A 20,272-nucleotide genomic window follows, 5' to 3' on the forward strand; every position below is an offset into this window, starting at 1 on the left:
CATGAAAATCTAGAGAGGTATTTTGGCGTCAGGGTTTACTAGAATAGTGTTTACAATACCTGTCTCATTTTAACTCATTTTGACGAAAAAAGATGGCCTATGTTACTACAAGTTAAAACTGCACTGCCGCCAAAATACGCTTTAGATTTATGGTACTAGCCTTTTCAGGCTCCATGGAGAGAGCAGAGCGTTTTTGACGTCACGATGACGTAATTTGGCAAAACCATAATTTGGCCAATTGTCAAATTACGTCCTTGTGACGTCAAAAAGCTCTGCTCGCTCCATGGAGACATGGACCGCATTCGTTTTCACGCTGTATGGAGCGAGCAGAGCGAATCAGATTGTAATAATTGGTCAACAAATTATGATTTTGTCAAATTACTGATCCAATTGGTAAATAGGTAAAACTTTCGGTAAAATAGAGCCTAATCTGAGATTTTAGTTAATTGCTCAGTTGAAATTGGTAAATTTAGTCTTTGGTTTGGTTTTGGTATCCTCCTGGAAATCGTCATGTTAAAGCAATTACAAGTAACAAATTATTTGTCAGTTTCATGACTTTCATAAAGTAAGAACATGTGAATGGGATCTAATCTCACTATGTGGATCACAAAACATCAATTATGTTTGCTAATAGTATGGTCTAATGATATAACTATTGACTATCATTGACCATTGAGAATAATATGACAAACTCTCAAATAATAGCTCTGTTACTTTCAGCGCTCCATGGAACACACAATGAAGTCATTTAGCAAAACAATAATTTGAATTGTGACAAAATATGTCATTGTGACATTAAGTCGCTCTGCATGCGCCTTGAAGCACCAAAACAAATAGTGCAATTGTCTAGACATATTTTTACAGCATTTAGTTGAGAATAGCAGCTTTGTTCGGGTTCATGATTCTGAACCCTTCAGAAATATTCTCATACTGATTTGGGCCATCTGCATGGATGGGATAAGTGTTGTGGTGCACTGATTTACAGGCAAATGGTCTAAATCTACATTCAAAACAGTTCAGACTCAAGTTTACTAAAAGAAGTCTAATAAGCACCTTCAGAAGGTGTTCAGCTTCCTGTACAAAGTAAGCATGGAACAATAATCATCTCATTTTCTGGATATGTTCTAACTTGGATTCAATCTTTTGTGTTGTTAGTACATTCCTTAGTACATATGAAGCATGTTTGCTAATCTTTCAACTAAATTGATAACTCGATTGATAATAATCAGTTATATTATCGGATCTGGTTTATGGCATAGTCTTGGAATTTTAAGTTAGACGGTAATAAAGCCTGTCGCTGATAAAATTGCTAATAAATTATTAGTTTTTCTTAATATTGAGGTCTTAGCATGTTTATTACTTCTATTTAGGGTTAGCAGCTTTTGTATTTTTCATTATTTTTGTATGCTGTTCCTACAAATCAAATTCATATTCACAAAGAGTGACTTTCAGTGGACTCAAAATTACTCAGAAAACTTAGTTGTACGTTGTACCTAAGTTTCTTTTGGTCAATGCTACCAATTCTTTATTTTTCCCCGTTGGGAATTAAAAAGAAGTTTCTTGTGATTTTCCAAACTACAGAAGTGTTATGGTCTTGTAAAAGCAGCTCGGATACTCTTTTTAGTCAGCTTTCTCATTTTCCTCACATCCTCTTTGTCTTTCGTACTGACTATTGAGCTCAGAGCTTTTCTGACAGCTTGCAGGTTTTAGTACTGGTGTGAAAAATACTGTGTTTTCCCCTGAAAAATACTATTTTCCCATTCACTTAGAGTACCTCTACATATTCAGTGTTAGTCCCAAACGCTCATGCTCCCGTTCTCTTGTGTGTCTTGGATATGATGATGTATTTCCAAGTGTTTTCCTTCAGATGATAAGTGATAGATTCACTTGTTCACTCTCTTTTGGGCTTAATGAAGAATGTTCCCTGAATAGTCCCTGTTAGATGTAGAATGTTTTCCACTAAAGATGTTCAAGCTCTTTCATACAGCATTCCATCAGCCATTTTGAACTTGCACCATTAAATGCAAAGGTCAAGAATCATCTCCATTACTTCCATACAGTTTTAATCTTTTAATGTTTCATGAATGTACCTGTTCCAAAAACTTTCTGATTTAGTATGGGCTCATCCCATACCTGCTTTTTTGTAAATAAACTACAAATTCTGACATTTCAGACTAATCTTCCCGATTTATATGCATTGCAGTTTGACGTTATGTAGGATGAGCCCATTATTCCTAGAAATACAACTTGCTTGATTTCTAAACTAGATAGATATTTTTTGCTACAACGACGAAGGACAAGATAAACTATCTTTTACTTGATCTACATTTAATGATCAAACCGACTTGTTCATTAAATATTAAGGGTAACCTCTACATTATCGAGTCAATTAATTCCTTCTCGCTTCGCGTTGCATTATTTCCCCAAGGTGCGAAAATGCCATCGTGACATTATAAAACGGGGCTCGCGATAGGGACAAACGAACCGTAATAGACCCCCTAAAGGCGTCCATGGACGGATTTCACCACCCCGATCTTGATGGATGCCGCCCCTTTTATTTCTTTCCGATTGCGGAAACGTCGAACGATAAAGGTTGACCTAAATTAAATATTGTGTCCAGAGAGGTGCATATATTTTAAGGCCATTAGGAAATCAAAATGGATCAATGGATTGAGTTTTGACAGGCCACGAGAGGCCGGTGGTAACCTTTTACCGCTTTACTATTTCTTAATAGATTTTTATTATGTTTTTGGATGTTTCGGTACTATTATTTTCTTGTAATGAAAAAAAGAAGAAACTATTTATTTCAAAGAAATGACATTGAAGACATCAATAGATCAATACATATTTTTACGTTTACAGTTACTTAACAAAAAAACCGATAGGCCATCATAAGCTAAATATTTACTGACCTACTTAGTTATCCAAAAAAATTCGATATACTTTTGTATAAAAGGGTTAGGGAGGTTTACGGTTGAGAAAGCATCGTGTGGCTCAATCAATTACCAAAGTTCAAGTCTGGGTTGTGTTTGCCTTTCATTTTAGGTTGATATGCTCGAGTTTATGTATTTGCTTTGTCGTATTTGCGCGTACTGATCGAAAAGTAAAAAAAAAACACAACTGGAGTAGCAAAATGGAAAATCCAATATTTTTTTCAATTTCTGCTTTAGTAGCAAAAATATGCCTACAAGGTGTTTGATCAGATGATCATAAACCATGAGGAATGGACACTGTGCCAATTACTTATTGTAATCTCCAGTAAAATGTCATTCATATGGTGGACTTTTTAGGACATTTTTTGTTTTCTATCAATTTACTTAACAATGGCTATTTCAACCCTTCCAAAAGCAAGTCAAAAGAGGAGTGGACAATGCAAAATTGAGTATAAATTTTCTTTAAACTTACTTAAATGGAAAAAAAATGAACCTAAGCAGTTCTGACCTATACAGGGTGTATTCGATATAGTCCATCAAGAAATAAGTTGACATGTTGTCATTTTCCTGAAAAACGCTTCCTAAGGCAAATAACATTTCTTAAAAGTTCAGTTTGTACAAACAGTTTCTTGTCTTAACAGACAGTTGAAGCAATTTTGACCAAATTTGGAACAAGCACCTATGAAATTAATACTGTGTGCTGTTAATGACGTTTGTCAAAATTGTCCAGTGGCGTAGATACAGGAGGTTTTCATTTTACCGCTTTATTTTCTATGTCACTGGATAGTTTTCAAAAATTACAGTTTCTTTTACTTTTATAAAAATCTGGTTTAAAACTTTGTTTACCAGATAACTGAGTTATTACGTTCAAGGACCCAAAACCAACTCAACTTAAAAATTGTCTTGGAAACGGTGAAAATTGACTTAGGAAGCCTAAAAAATGTCTTGACAAATTGAAAGACTTTGGTTTTGGTTTACCTTTTCAACGGTGTATTACAACATATAAGTTTGTAGAGGTTAATCCTGTTATTTTAAAAAAAGACCTTTGCTAAGCTAAAAAAAGGCCAATATCTAAAATACCAAACAAAATCGGAAATCATATAAACTAACACATCAGAAAATTAAATATTTTTAATAAATCTTATTAAAAATCTAAGTTACAAACAGTTCTACCATCACTTTAATAAGAAAAGTGGTCATTTCTATTTTCTACTATTTTTAAGGTGGAAGTTAAAAAAACTGTTTATAAACGATATGTAACATGTTAATATGAACATAGCCAAATTTTGTTTCGACTGTGGGTATTTTTATACATATTATTTAGTACTTTTTTGAAAATTGACTTAGGAAGCCTAAAAAATGTCTTGACAAATTGAAAGACTTTGGTTTTGGAAATTAACTTGAAAACTGTGAAAATTGACTTGAGAGTCTTTGTAGTCAGTAGTCATAGTTTTCAGATAAATTGAAAAACTTTAGTTTTGAAAATTGACTTGTAGACATGAAAAACTACTTTCTTTAGACTTTTTGACTACAAATTCACACATTTAAACCTTGAACATTGACTTGAACATCAAAAAGTGACATCAGAAGATTAAAATTTGCATTAGTAGGTTTTCATCATTTGAAAACACATTTAAATATTTTAGTTTAAAAAATAGTCTTAAATACAGGATATTGACATTATATTCATGAAAATTGACTTTTCCAGTTTTTTTTCATTTTCTTAGAACTCAATGCTATTTTCACAAAGTTTTTGACATAGCAGACTTAAAAAACAATTTTCACATTTGGCTAGGCTCAAAAATGTCATTTCCAGCTTTGTCACTATTAAATTTACTTTTAGACACCTCAGTGTTAAAAATTCAAGCATTTCTTAAAAATCTGGCTGTTTTCAGCCTGAAAAATCGAGTTTTTGACTTATCTGGCCTAAAAGCCAGTTTTTACACTGAACATAGTCTTGAAAATGTCATTTCAGGCTTCTTCACTATTAAACTGACTTCTACACTCATGGATGCAAAAAATTGGAGCATTTCTAGGAAATTCGGACAGTGTCTAGTGCTTTAAAACTGAAAAATCGAGTTTAAAACTATTTATGAAAGTAAAAGTTAAGTTTCAGACTCTTCACTGATATACACTGGCACTAAATGTTACTATTAGTCTTGAAAACTAATTTTTAGAATTTAATTAGTCCGAAAATTGAATTTGGACTGTTACCAGTGTTTAATTGAATTCTAGACTTGTTTTAATCTTGTACACCAATTAAAGTCTTGAAAATAGACTTTTGGACTCTCCTTAGTTTTAGTACAGTTTGTACAGTACATTTCGTACATTACAAGTCGTAAAATTCAACTTTTAGACAATTTTTAGTAGTACAAAATGAGTTTTATGCGCAACAATCTTTGTCTTTTCGGACTGTTTTTAATCCAATTTCAGACACTCGACAATGGATTGCAGTCTAAAAATGCGAATTTTAAAACTATTTGTAGTAGTAAATAACAAGTTTTTAGACTATTCAGTACAAATTTGAACTCTCACAAGTGGAAGACTGTATTTTCTTTAAGAAGCGTTCTTCGGGAAAATGACATAATGAATGTCAACTTATTTTTTAATGGGCTATCGAATGGTGAATAATTGACATTTAAAACTGGACTACCCTGTATAAAAGTAAGACAAGAAACAGAAAATCTTCCTATTCATGGAAGAAGAAAGTTTGATTATTTTTAAATACCTGCGTCTTATGATTGGATGAATGATAGATTGGTTCGTTTTTAAATGATCAACAGTGGAAAAACTCTACGAACTGCAAGTACAGTTCCTCGAAGTAAGGTTATGAACATCTTTTATAGAGTAACTCCTATACTAATTTGAAGTGACGTAACAAAAGCGCAAAAACTCTGTTTGGCCAAAGTGTATGAAGGAATCCGAGCCCTCTAGCTTAGACAAATCGTTAGCTTTGTTCGAGTTTTTGAAACTTGATTGAATGACGTAACAGCTGCGCACTTTGCACTGTTGCCAAAATGTGAAAAAATTAAATAAATACGCTGTTGTCAAAGAGTCACTTAGCTAAGGATGATGGAATCTTTTTTATTCATTATTTAGTGTAGAGCTCTGTGGAGGTAGGCAAATCTCCCCAGTACTAGTTTTTTACCTGAAAAACAATAATTTATAAATTTAGTTTAAAATCAAAATTATACCTTCATAAACCTATAAAAGTGAACAATATAATAAACTCCAATGTGTTAATTGATTGCTCCCTGGCATTTCCACTTAAGGTATTAGACACCGTCATTAATTTTAACATAATTGATTCACTGCCTTTCTATTAAGCTTTTGTCATATTTGTCCGTTGTGTTTGTTTCAATTTTGCTTACTTAAATAACGCGTGCTAACTATTTAATTGCAATTTTGCTTTGTCATCGATAAAGTTATATCGAGAACATGCACTCAAAGTATAGTGTGGTTTAATTGTCATGTTGTTTAATTCCAAGTGTAAAATGTAACATGACCATGAAAAAAAGTACTAATTTCGATCCTGAGTTGTCCAACAAGTTTGACTTAAAATCTGTACCGCTTACGTAAACAATCGATAGTCTTGATTGTTTTTTATTAGCTGATTGTGCAAATTGGTTGTTTTTTATTTGTAGCTGATTTTGTCGTGTTTTTTTTTAGTTCTAAGTATATTTTCATGTTTGACTTGACAAACAAACAATAACTATAAGCCAAAGTGAAAATAATCGACCGTTAATCCGATAAGTTTTAATTTTGACAGATGACATTTCAAGATTGCTCATATCTGTAACCCATGAGGAATGACATTTAAATACGCGTGTTCGGTAGTATCGACATTTAAAAGGTATTAATACAGATGGGATTGTTTATGATTGGTGCATATTTTTTTGCATATGGTGTATTCACATGGGAATGGTCAAATGTGGAGGTTTATAAATGTCATTTGTTAAAAGTGGTGTCAAATGTCAATAATCGGTTATTATTTTAGATAAGTTCGATTCCAAAACCAGTACTATGTATCTTGATAGAGTTAGAAATAGAGATTAACACAGGACAGACTTACAGCAAGAAATGTAAGTTGAAGTGAGATGAAAAATTAAAATACTTCTTATTCCCTTACATATTTCCATAGCTGATGCCGTTAAAGATTGGTGTATTCTGCATCTTATTCCGAAATAAAATAAAATTCTGTTTTAAAGTCTAAAACATCAAAAATAAAATAAGGAAACGTCATGAATACTTAATTAACGTTTGTTTACTCATTTATTGCTAACTAAAACATGTCATTAGTGTCATCTGTCAACGTAACCACAGAATTTTCAATGTAGGAGAGTACAGGGTGCTGCATTTTCGATGGTTTTACAGGGTACAGAGAAAACGGTAATAGATAGAAAAAAAATAGCATACGTGTTCTGATCACTTTTTCTGAGCTGAGATGACGGCGAAAACTTCTTTTGTTTCAAAGATACGGGGGTTTTTCGAAAATTGGTAATTTTTGAATCTCTTCTGTATTTCAGTTGCTCTTAAAGTTATCAAAAAAGAAAGAACGGTTCCCGGTAGAAGTTTTCATGTAGAATCCAATTCCGTTTAGTTTCTAACATATGACAGTAAGTTACATTTTTTTACATGGAACATCCTATATATGTCCTTTCTACGTCATTTAAGTCTGTTGATTTTTACGTTTTCAACGGTGTATTACAACATATAAGTTTGTAGAGGTTAATCTTGTTATTTAAAAAAAAGACCTTTGCTAAGCTAAAAAAAGGCCAATATCTAAAATACCAAACAAAATCGGAAATCATATAAACTAACACATCAGAAAATTAAATATTTTTAATAAATCTTATTAAAAATCAAAGTTACAAACAGTTCTACCATCACTTTAATAAGAAAAGTGATCATTTCTATTTTCTACTATTTTTAAGGTGGAAGTTAAAAAAACTGTTTATAAACGATATGTAACATGTTAATATGAACATAGCCAAATTTTGTTTCGACTGTGGGTATTTTTATACATATTATTTAGCACTTTTTTGTTAAGGAAACGCTTTTTTTCTAATTACCAAGATTAACGTTTACAAACATGTTTTAATACACCGTTGAAAAAGTAAAAATCAACAGAATTAAATGACCTAAAAATATACAGGGTGGTCCAGTTTTAAATGTCAATAATTCATCAATCGATAGCCCATCAAAAAACAAGTTGACATGCATTATGTCATTTTCCTGAAAAACGCTTCCTAAGGAAAGCACAGACATAAGTTCAGTTTAAAAAATCGTTCTTTTGCTACAACTGTCAGATCAATTTTGATGAAATTTGGAACAAGTAATTATGAAATGAGTACTCGTTATGTGATGTGAATGACATTCTTCAAAACTGTTTATATGCGTCGATATAGGGGGATAGTCTTGACAAAATTGACAAAAATGTCTACTTGGGTTATTGTATTTTTTACTTTAAAATGGTTCAAAAGGATTAAAATCTGGTGATCTGTGAGGTTAACGAGTTAATTTTTGATACTGAAAATAGTCAAAAAACAGGATTTTTGGACTAATGTTTACTGGCGTTCAATTGTTTATACTATAAGTAGTGTAAAACTGATCATTCAATCAAATTTCTTTTTATTCATTTAAACGCTGGTAACAGTCCGAATTTTCGAACTATTTTAATTCTAAAAATTAGTGTTCAAGACTAATATCGTAGCATTTAATGCCAAAATTGTTTACTTTCATCAATGAAGAGTCTGAAACTTAACTTTTACTATCAAAAATAGTTTAAAATTCGATTTTTCAGTCTTAAAATACAGTGAAGCGTCTAGCAGTCAATTTAATACTGACAAAGCGTGAAATGGCATGTTTAAGCCGATGGAAAATAGTTTTTTAAGTCTGCTGTGTCAAAAACTTGGTGTAGATAACCCTACAACTTGATTTTCTAAGCTGAAAGCAGTTTTTAAGCCCTAAAAATAGTCCAGAGTTCTAAAATATTAAAAAGCAAAGTAAAAAACTTGAAAAGTTAGTCTTCAAGTCAATTTTCATAAATCTCATGTCAATATCCTGAATTTAAGACTATTTTCAAAACTAAAATATTGAAATATATTTTCAAATTATGAAAACTTACTCCAAATGCAAATTTTAAGCCTTTGATGTCACTTTTCATTGGTTTAGAGTCACTTTTTGGTGTCCAAGAATTTTCAAGATTGAAATGTGTGAATTTGTAGTAAAAAATTCTCGATAAAGTAGTTTTTCATGGCTACAAGTCAATTTTCACTACTAAAGTTTTTAACTTATCCGAAAACTATAACGACTGACTGAAAGAGAGTTTTTAAGCCTCTCAAGTTAAATTTCATAGTTTCCAAGTCAATTGTCAAGGCTAAAGTCTTTCAATTTGTCTGAAAACTGGTTACAAATACAATTTTTAAGCCTCTCAAGTCAATTTTCACCGTTTCAAAGTAAATTTACTGGTTTCCAAGTCAATTTTCAAAACTAAAGTCTTTCAATTTGTCTGGAAACTATGAAAACTGGCTACAAAGAAATTTTTTAAGCTTCTTAAGTCAATTTTCACCATTTTTCAATTTTTAAGTTGGGTTGAGTTGGTTTTGGGCCTTTGAACGTAATAACTCAATTATCTCGTAAACGAAGTTTTGCAAAACTAACAGATCGCGAGATAACAGAGAAATATGAATAAGAAGAAGTTTGTAGCGTTTATGACGAAGAAGTGTGTTTTCTTAGTCCTTTGTGCCCATTTAGCAAATCTGAAGAAACCCAATATCATTCTCACTTAATTGTTGTTTACTTTAACTAATTAAATAACAAGCAAGACGTGACGAAGGCGCTTACGTAAAAAACAATTTTGTCCGAGTAGTGAAACCGCAGTCAAAAGTGTACTACAGCAAAATTTCTTGCATCGAAATGACATAACTACGTAAGACAGCCGGTTTGTTGAGTTTTGTTTCTGCTTCCTGTACGATTTCCAAGTCGGTCAATTAAGGCCAGTCTGATTAACCTAACCAAGACCTAATCGTTTCAAACTTGGGGTCGTTAAATCGAACTTTTTTAGGGTTGGTCCGGCCGGTAATGGGTTTAAGGGCAGTTCGTTGTCTTGAAATGGGCCGCGCCTTTTGTTTGTCATCGCGTAATGAAGGCATATTGCTAAGCCCGAATTGATTGATAGCGAAATGTCTTTGCCGCCCTAAATCTGGATTACGCCCAGAAAATTCGGGCGATTGAAAACGAAACTGTGTGTAAAAAATAGCCCGGAAATCTTATCAAGGATAGCGACTTCTCATTAATCATTGTTACGACAATCAATTTAGTATTCACGGTATAACAAAAACAATGGTTTTAACGCGATTGTTTTTTCTAAAAAAGTAGTTATTGATAAGTCAGGTTTTGAGCAAAAAAAATGTTGAAGAAAAAGTTGATTAAAAATTGAAACAAAGATTGTATGGAATCATTCTAATAATATCATTCACTTTTTATACAAGGTGTGTTAAAAATGCATTTTTTTAATAAAATCACCTGTATATTTGCACGTTATTGGATTTTACGGTCAATTGTAATTATTGTAAGTTTTATTTTTATAATACCAGGTGTCCCAGAGCACCCTGGACATAGGAGATTAACATGGGAAAACGGTTTTGATTTTTTTGCGCCTGTACGGTTCATTTAATGGAAAAATGCTTTAGATAAAAGTTGTAGAGCACATTTTCGGCTATCAACCTGTAATTTTTTCAATACCGTAGATTTGACCATTAAGACGAGAAACGGATCTAAAATTCGGAAATTTTAGATGTCGCGCCAAGCGGTCGTTAAGGAAAGTTTATATCCGGTCCTGCTACCAACGTTGCAAAATCATAACAAATCGCTGTCAGTTATTGTGTAATTAAAACAAGTTTATTTAGTAATAATTTTGAGTTACTACCCACATAATGCGAAGAAAATAAAAATAAATCGTGATAAAAACACTTTATCAGTAGCCACAGCCCAAAAATCTGGTAAGTTGCGTTTATAACCTCATTCAATGTCTCTACTCAACTTATTTACTTTGTAGCAAAATTCTTTAAGAAAACACTGGTTTTGCTTGCAAATATTTAATGAGGACGACCGAATCACCTATCTCAAGCCTCTTCATAACACTACCAAACGATTTAAAGTGATGAAAACAGTGGACAATGAAGCCAGATCTTTGAAGATAAGTTTCCTACTGTACAGGGACAACAACAAAGAGGCCAAATACTTCCTTCAAGAGTGGTGTGATTTAGCTTCAATGTGCTTAACTTCATGGACTATCATCAGCGAGGGTCATCATCAGTGTTGCAACTTAAACTTAAAATCATTCAGTGTTGATATCTGACTTAAATCTCAAAATTTGATGTGCCTGTGAAATGTGAATAATGTTAAACTGGCTATAAAACCTCTGAGAAATCCCTTCTAGGAACAGAATATGGACTTACACAGTCAAATTATCAGTCAGGTGACAAAAGTTTTTGTACAGTGCGTTTATTTTAACGCGCAACATAGGATTTCACGTGTTAAATTTTTAAGCCCGTGTTAGACCATGTTGTTTTCGAACTACAAGTATAAAACTTGACGGGTGGTTGTTTCGTACCCTGAAGCTTAAGTAAGTTTACCAATTCGGCCTAAAAAGGGATTAAAAACTTGCAAAAAATCATCTTTTTTCGAAAAGATTTTATCTTTCCATACTCCCTGTATGTATGATAGGTGCTTGTTGTTTTTGATACTGGCACGGCAGGTAGCAGGTAAAATTTGGCGTAGAAAGTAAAACAAGTTGATCATTAACTTTGTATCAAGAAAGTTAAGAACAAAAGAAGTATTTTTATAAGTGAATTGTTCAAAGTGACCTCCGTTTGAAGCCAAACAGTATTCCAAACAATCATAAAATACCCTTTTGACGTTCAAAAGATGTCAGGTCTTTATGCAGTCAAAATATGTCACTCTACCTGCTACCCGCCCTGCCAGTATCAAAAACAACAAATCGTACAGGGAGTATGAAACGATAAAATCTTTTCGAAAAAAATGATTTTTTGCCAGTTTTTAATTACTTTTTAGACCAAATTGGTTAACTTACTTAAGCTTCAGGGTACTAAAGACACATCCGTCAAGTTTTAGACCTGTAGTTCCAAAATAACATGGTCTAACAGGGGCTTAAAAATTTAACACGTAAAATCCTATGTTGCGCGTTAAAAAAAACGCACTGTATATGGGTAGGTATTGTCGAAAAACCAACTTTTCAATTGAGCTATCTACATAAGCTGTTCTATTCTAGGTTTATTAACATTATAATTGTGTTCTTTTTTTCCACACACTCAATTGTTCCAAATAAAACTTTGTACACTGAACGTTTGTATTAATTATTTATTCACAGTTCAAGGTACAGTATACATTTTCTTCAAGTGAAAAGCTTAGGTACAATAGGTGGCAATAAAAAATTGGTCTTACCACATAAACAGTGATTGTTCCACAGATTGAGTGTGAGTGGGTGAACCTTTCACCATACAAGCTATGCTAAAAACAATTTTGTCTTACTAACCTAATGTTTGTTTGGATAAAAGTGGAGTTCCAAATTAGCAAAGAAATGTAGGGATTGAAAGACTCTAAAGAGAAACAATTTGCTTCTAATTCAATACACCATTTCACAGGACATACCTTTACTAATCAAATGTGAACTCGAGTTACACATTACTTGCAAATAAACTATTTTTGATTAGTAGACATTTTACAAGTATCCTTGTAGGTGAATGATGTTCAAGTTAACTAATGGAGCTAATTAAATACCAGTACTTACCTTACCCTGTAGAGCTAGGGAAAAAACATTGACAATCAGTTATAAAAAATTCCTTTTTATTAACATCATACAATGTAAAACCACTTAAACACTATGGTGTGTTGATATCACTACAAAACAGAAGGATACAATAAAACTATCAGTCACATAGGTCACTAAATTGCACCACTTTTGAGGGAAGTATTTACCCTCTTTTGTGGTCCCTGTATAGTAAAGCAACTTATCAAGAGGCTTGAGATACGTGATTCGGTCATCCTCATTAAATATTTGCAAGATTTGCAAGCAAAACCAGTGTTTTCTTAAAGAATTTTGCTACAAAGTAAATAAGTTTAGTAGAGACATTGAATGAGGTTATAAACGCAACTTATAAAACAACCGGTTATAAAAACAACCAGATTTTTGGACTGTGGCTCCTGATAAAGTGTTTTTATCACGATTTATTTGTATTTTCTTCGCAGTATGTGGGTAGTAACTCAAAATTATTACTAAATAAACTTGTTTTGATTACAGAATGACTGACAGCGATTTGTTATTATTTTGAAAGGTTGGTAGCACGACCGGATATAAACTTTCCTTAACGACCGCTTGGCGCAAGATTTAAAATTTCCGAATTTTAGATCCGTTTTTCGTCTTAATGGTCAAATCTACGGTATTGAAAAAGTTACGAGTTGATAGCCGAAAATGTGCTCTACAACTTTTATTTAAAGCGTTTTTCCATTAAATGAACCGTACAGGCGCAAAAAAATCAAAACCATTTTCCCATGTTAATCTCCTATGTCCAGGGTGCTCTTGGACACCTGGTATATTATGGATTTCACGTCAATCAACGTTACCATGTTTGAGCGCGCTCTTTGACGTCATTTGACAGTTTGTCACATGATCATTGTACTAGAAAATGGTACTGATATTACCTAAACAAGTATCCAATAACCTATTCCAACCAATTACTTGTTAAATCCGTCCATATGTCATTTTGGTGACTATTTAGATTTTTCGCAGTATTATACGATTTACCATATTGTGTGTAAAATAGCTTCTAATCTAAACACAAAACAAAGACTTCTTCATATAAGAGTAAATTTTATTAATAACTGTGCATTAAGTACCTATTGGGACTAATATATCACCTTCCTCGATATGTGGTAAACAACCGCCTGTTAACACTCCCTAATTAATCAATACGTTCGCCGGTTATGCTATTTATGAAACCCAGTTGGTGTTGATTGATAAAGAGCGATCACCACACAGTATACAGGGTCCATCCATGAGGTTACATTTAAAATAACACAGTAATGGTCCGCTTCGCGCATAACCGGAAATGCAGGAAAATATGTTAGTGTATTTTATTTTTTTCAAAGCTAAAACAGCAGAACTTTGTTTTGCAACGCGTATTTAAAGTCTCGTCCGTCCAAAATGACAGAGAACGCAACAATCTATAGACGTTATCTGTCAAAATTCAATTCTGAAATAGAATAGATTATAGTTAATTTCATATTATTACCAACCGTCGAATTACCTCACTGTTTTGACAAACTGACAGATGTCACAAATTGATTTTGTCTAATCTATTGGATTGTAACGGTTTGCTTTTCTTATCATTGGTTTCAAAATAGTTAATAAGTCGTTGCATCATATGCTAATTTAAGTGATTTTGGTACAAGCAGAAGCTGATTGAATTACTTATGCTTTTCATGTGCCCTAAACAGCTCAAAGGCCCCAAGGACGGTAAACAGCAAGGTTGGGTAAACTATACCAAAAAAGCTAATTTACTACATTTGCGACGTCGTAAAACAGCTAATGTCGCAAAATATTTTGACAGCACTAGCATTGACACTACTGACAGTAGTGAGTATTGAACTGACACTAATGACAGTTTGTGCAGTCTGTGATTAAATGGTACCCTGAGGCCGGAGTTTATGATACCCCCCGTAAATAGAAGTTGTTGAAAATTTAAAACAATGAAAACTCTTTTCATTTTTGTCCAGGCATCTGTACTTTTTTTCCATTTTATTATTCATTAAGAAGAGATAAATATTAGGATTACATCTTGATTCCTTTACTTTACCCATTACTAGTTACCATTTTTTATGGTCATTCTGAATTCTGATACTGTAGCCTGTAGCCGTGTTATCTGAAATTCTGAAGATCTTGACTAATGACTTCTAATTCCACTTTACCACTTTAAGAAACGATAAAAAACTATTGTCCATTTTTACAAAAATGGCTATATATGAACCAATATCTAAAATTATAACATAATAATAGACAAAAAGTATAAGTAATAAACATAAACAAAAGACTTTCCTCTAACCTCACGTTGCCACAACGTCGCAAAAAAAATGTCGACGGACACCGCTTTTCTCCCTGACTGTACCAAATTTTGTAGTATTTCTTTTATGTTATTGAACAGGAAATTTAATGAGGATTCCAAAAATGTACTTAAAACAGTCATTTTCTCACTCTAAGTGGGTTTTACAAGCGATTTTGCCCGTGACTGTTTATTCAAACGGTGTTACTAACAGTTCAAACTTTGACACCCATTATTCCCCAGACTGTATTAAATTTTGTAGTGTTGTTCTATGTTATCTGATAGGAAATTTAATGAGGATTTCAAAAATGCTTAAAACAGTCATTTTCTTACTCCAAGTGGGTTTTACAGGCGATTTTGTTCCTGACTTTTCTTTTAAATTGTGTCTCTGGCATTTTATATTTTAACACCGCTTTTCTTCCTGACTTTACTTGATTTTGTAGTGATTTTTTATGTCATTAGACAGAGAATTTAATGAGAATTAGAAAAATGTGCTTAAAAATATGATTCGGTCACTCCAAGTGGGTTTTACAGGCAATTTAGTCCTTTAAACCGTGTTCAAAATTTACATCACACAATTTTACTAACTTAACAAACCAGTTTTTCCTGAATTACTCGAAAACGGTGAATGTTAAAAAAAAATTGCAGGAGACCAAAAATGTTCCTATGATCAACTCCTTAACCTAGCACCGTAAGGTTGCAGGATCGTTTTAGCTTCCAGTATACAGGGTGTGCGAGAAAAGAATGGTGATTGAATGTTTTCGGTCACCCTGTACATATTTTTTGAGATAGAATTTTTTGCTCAACTCTACTGGAAAGAAGAGCTCAAGACGGCTAATTTAAGCGATTCAACTTTCCTAAACTCCCAAAAAATAACCGAGTTACAGGCTGTTCAAATTTTAAACCAGAATTTCAACTTATTTGAAAATTTGTTGCACCAAACTAGTTTTTCCTAAATAACTCGAAAATGTTGAAAGAAAGCAGAAATTTTCGTAAAGAACTGCTAAACTCATCACTAGAGTTTCACAGTCCGTCAGTACCGCTACTAAACAAGGGGTGCATGAAAAGTATAGTGATTCAGATTTATGACTTTTCAAATTAATGACAGTCAGGACAGGAAAATGATATTTTTCAAGCAAATTTCAATTAGACCCATAAATTTACTGGTAAATTTTCCTGTCACATTGAATTTTACCTTACCGGTAAATAACCGATCATGGTAAATTTACGCCCATCACTACAATACGCTAAATATGATCGACTGCAATCAGTTAACAATCGCGCAAACGCGCGATCTCTGACTTGATGGTGACGTAAAAATACCCCACATTTGCGTTCTTCTTTCGTCGGAGAGAGCCCGTACTTAAAACAGTTGTTATCCGTCAAAACTGACAGACGATCAATCAACGTCGTCTGTCAAAATTAACACCTAATTAGGAATGGGATCGTAAAAATACCTGGTGCATATTATTGCACCGGGTGAATTCATATGTCATTTGTCAAATGAAGAGGTTTTTAAACATCATTTGTTAACAGCTTGAGTCAGTGTGACTACTATTTTAACTGTTTTTTTAACATCAATTGTTTTAACGTGGTAGCATTTCAACTTTGACAGTTGCAAATGTTTTTTTAGGGCCATGTGACCCTAAAACGTATGTTAATTAATTTGAATTTTGACACTTTAAATTTTCGGTTCCGCAGCATTTTTAAGTTCAAAACTGCGTTACTTGGTCAAAACTGTGTGATAGATATAATTTGATGTCTCAGAAAATTTTCAATTTCAAAACTGTATTCTTTAGGGTCGCACACATTTTTTTCATTTTGAACTTTGACAGATAAAATTTGACGTCTGAGATAATTTTCAAGATCAAAACTGCATTATTTACGATCGACTGTTTTAAGGATTTTTATACACAATTTCAATTTTAACAATCTGACAAAGTCGAGCCCTGTCAGGTGCCAAATGTGTTCATATGAACAAGCTTAATTCCAAAGCCAGTATGTCTTTAAAGATTGGTGTCATTTGCAACTTAGTCGGTTGTTATAAAATGTATTAAAATTTTGTTTAAATTAAAAATATAAAACATCAAAAATTAATAATTTAAGTTTATTTATTTATTAACTCAGTTCGGTTGTTCCTCCTTTCACTAATCGGACGATAATCTGACAGTTATCACGTGACTGCGCTAATCATACACGATGGAGTGTCAAGTGACAATTGCGAAACGTCGGCTTGGTCAAGCTGCTAGCGAGGAAAACTTTAGTTTGAACAGGGCTATTTAACACGTCTGTCATCAGCGTCATCTGTCAAATAGGCTGTCGACGCTGACGTAACGACACCTAATAGTAGTGGTCGTTTTATTGTTTAATACTGCTCTAGTTTTTTTGCAAATTTTCTTGTGTCCACTTTATCCTCGACTTTACTTCTACTTCTTATTTACTTCTTCTGTTTTATTTTTTAGTTGCTTGGTATTTATTTCCGTATTTACAAAAATTATTTACCCTTAATTTTTTTCAGCGGTTTTGGTATTTAAGGTCTTCAAAGCGCTTATTAGTATCAAAATTTGATTCACTAAAAAAAGTAAAATAATTGTGGTTTATATCAAATAAATCTCATTACAAATTAAACGACTACCCGATTACGCGACCTATTTTGTTACATTTTACTATTTTACGTTAATACTAAAAAAATTATGTTTAAGACGCCTTCGCATAAGATTTCCAGAAAACACCCAATTAGAATAAATTATTGAGTAAAACAAATCGATATATGATGCTAAGATGCAACCTATTTCTGAGAAAAGGGAATTTTTTCAATGAATCACTAGAATGTAAACATTTATCACTTGTTTACAACCTTTATGAGTATCAAAGTTAGCTGATTACGTGCGCGTTAATTACCACGTGATTGGACATTTAAAATGTGATCAGATCGAAGGTTGTTTAATGATTTTCCTCTTACTGATATCAATTCGATCGGACTGTGGTATTCAAGCGCTTAACATTGAAATGGCTTTCACTAATTCGTTATACTTGGAGGGCACTGATCCCTCAAAAGCTATTTTACCGATTTATTTACACAACAAACACTTGTAATCCTCCCCTATCGTATATGCCAAGTACCTATGTTGTGTGACAGCTTATTGATTGATTGGTGATGAATTTTAAATAATATGCATTTTCAATAGTTTAATAGGAATTGCGGATCGATTAAAAAACATCATTCATTGTAAATATTTTAGGTGGGTTTGTAATAATTACGCGACAGCTACTTGAAAATTGCTTTATTGATTTTAGACTAGATTGCATAAAGCCATCTGAATGTTTTAAATTTAATGTGATAAAACTGAAGACAAATATGTTTTTTAAATTGAAATAAAGAAATTACATATTTAGGAATCTTCACCTCATCTTCTTCTGGTTGTGCCTTGTGCATACGCGCACGTTGGCGATCCTTAATCGTGTACTTGTGTCATTTGGAGGGTGCCATCTTCTGCTTGGCGGAATCTCTTTACTCCGCACCAGTCCCTTATGTTTCGGAATCACGAGTGTTGCTTTTTACCCGGACCTCTCTTACCTTCTATCTTGCCTTGCAGGATCAATTTTGGAATGGAATATCTCGCGCCTCTCAGAATATGACCAAGATAAGATATATTTAGTACCTTGACGATTCCAAGCAACTCTCTTTGAACGTCAGCCATCCTCAACACCTCTTCGTTGGTTTTGCGCGCAGTCCATGGAATGCGGAGGAGTCTGCGAAGGGTCTACATTTCAAATGCCTCTATACGGTTCAGGGTCCTGACTTTTATCGACCATGTCTCTGCACCAAACAGGAGGATAGGGGATATGCCACACGTAGCATTTGACAAACCGAAGACGTAGTGCCATTGGGAGAGTACGGGCAAGCATTAAATTTTTCAGCTTCATAAATGTAGTCTTAACTTGTCCAATTCGTATTTTGACTTACTCATCACAATCCCATTTTTGGTTAAGGGTGGCACCCAGATAAACAAAACGCGACACTTGATCTAAGCTTTTTCCGTCGACTCTGATCACATAGTTGACAGGTTGTCGGGTAATGACCATCACTTTTGTTTTAGATGCGTTGATTCTCAGTCCGAACTGTTTACCCACTTGGTTTACTCTGTCTACAAGCTGTTGAAGGTCTTCGGGTGAATGCGCCAGTAGGGCAGTATCATCTGCATACTTAATGTTATTACTCGGGTTTTCATTGACCTTAATTCCTTTTAGAGCCAGCTCAAATATCTTTTCGACAGAATGCATCCCTGGCGAACCCCTTTGGATATACAAAATGTATCGGTAGTGACTTCGCTGTTGACTCTTATCTTTCTTACCTCGGCAGTGTGTTGAAAGTAGAGACGCTGCCTTGCTAAAAGAAGATCGTGTTTAACGTTATCAAAAGCTTTTTGATAATCTATGAAGCAGATAAACACATCTCGCTTCTGATCATAACACTTCTGGATAAGTATTATCCTATAATCGGGCATGGCTAGCTAGCTTCACCTCATACAGGTTCAAATAAACATTTGTGAACCTAACAATTATTTAGCAGAATTCTAGAAATTAACAAATTAACAGCTTTCAAGCTCCACACAATGTTATTATTCACTAAAAAAATATACACTGGCAGGTGTTTTTGTCTATTCAAATTACTAAATTATGGTAATACAGAATTGTATTCTTTTCGAGTAAACATTAGAAAAATTCCTACAGATTTGTCACCCACAAAAATCTGACTCAAGGCAAACCCTGAAACTGTTGTGAATCAGTTTTATTTCAGTTTTAAACGAGCGTTACGTCATTCGTTGTAGTATAATATGAATTACGTTACTTTCGCAAGTAACGTATACACAAGCCTTGAGATAGTAAACGAAGATTAACCCAAAAGCGGTACTGGAAATGAGCGACTTTGACTGGAAGTGAATGTCTTCTGCAATTTAATTATTGCATTATAGGAAGTTTTCTGTTTTAACTGGTTTGTTGGTTGTTATGGATTTAGGTTGGAAGGCAAAAGAACATTCTTATGGCTAGAAACGTTAATTTTGTCAGATGACAGATGTCACTTCACCAATTGATTTACTAAGGGAGCCCGTGTCACATGACGTGACAAATACATTTTAGTTTTTTGAAACAAATTGAGAGGCCACTCTAGGTTATTCGGAAGATAGGACAGAGGGAAGATTTTGACGTAATAAT

At 33.3% G+C, this 20,272-nt stretch overlaps 1 protein-coding gene across 2 annotated transcripts in view; it reads left to right on the forward strand.

Annotated features, from left to right (window-relative positions):
- The window catches only part of ATP8B (ATPase phospholipid transporting 8B), an 89,746-nt gene that overhangs the window by 1,703 nt on the left and 67,771 nt on the right, over positions 1-20,272 (forward strand). The gene's annotated exons all lie outside the window — the stretch shown is intronic.

Source organism: Ips typographus, linkage group LG2, assembly GCF_016097725.1.
Source record: "Ips typographus isolate SLU linkage group LG2, UJ_Ityp_2.0, whole genome shotgun sequence".
NCBI lineage: Eukaryota > Metazoa > Arthropoda > Insecta > Coleoptera > Curculionidae > Ips > Ips typographus.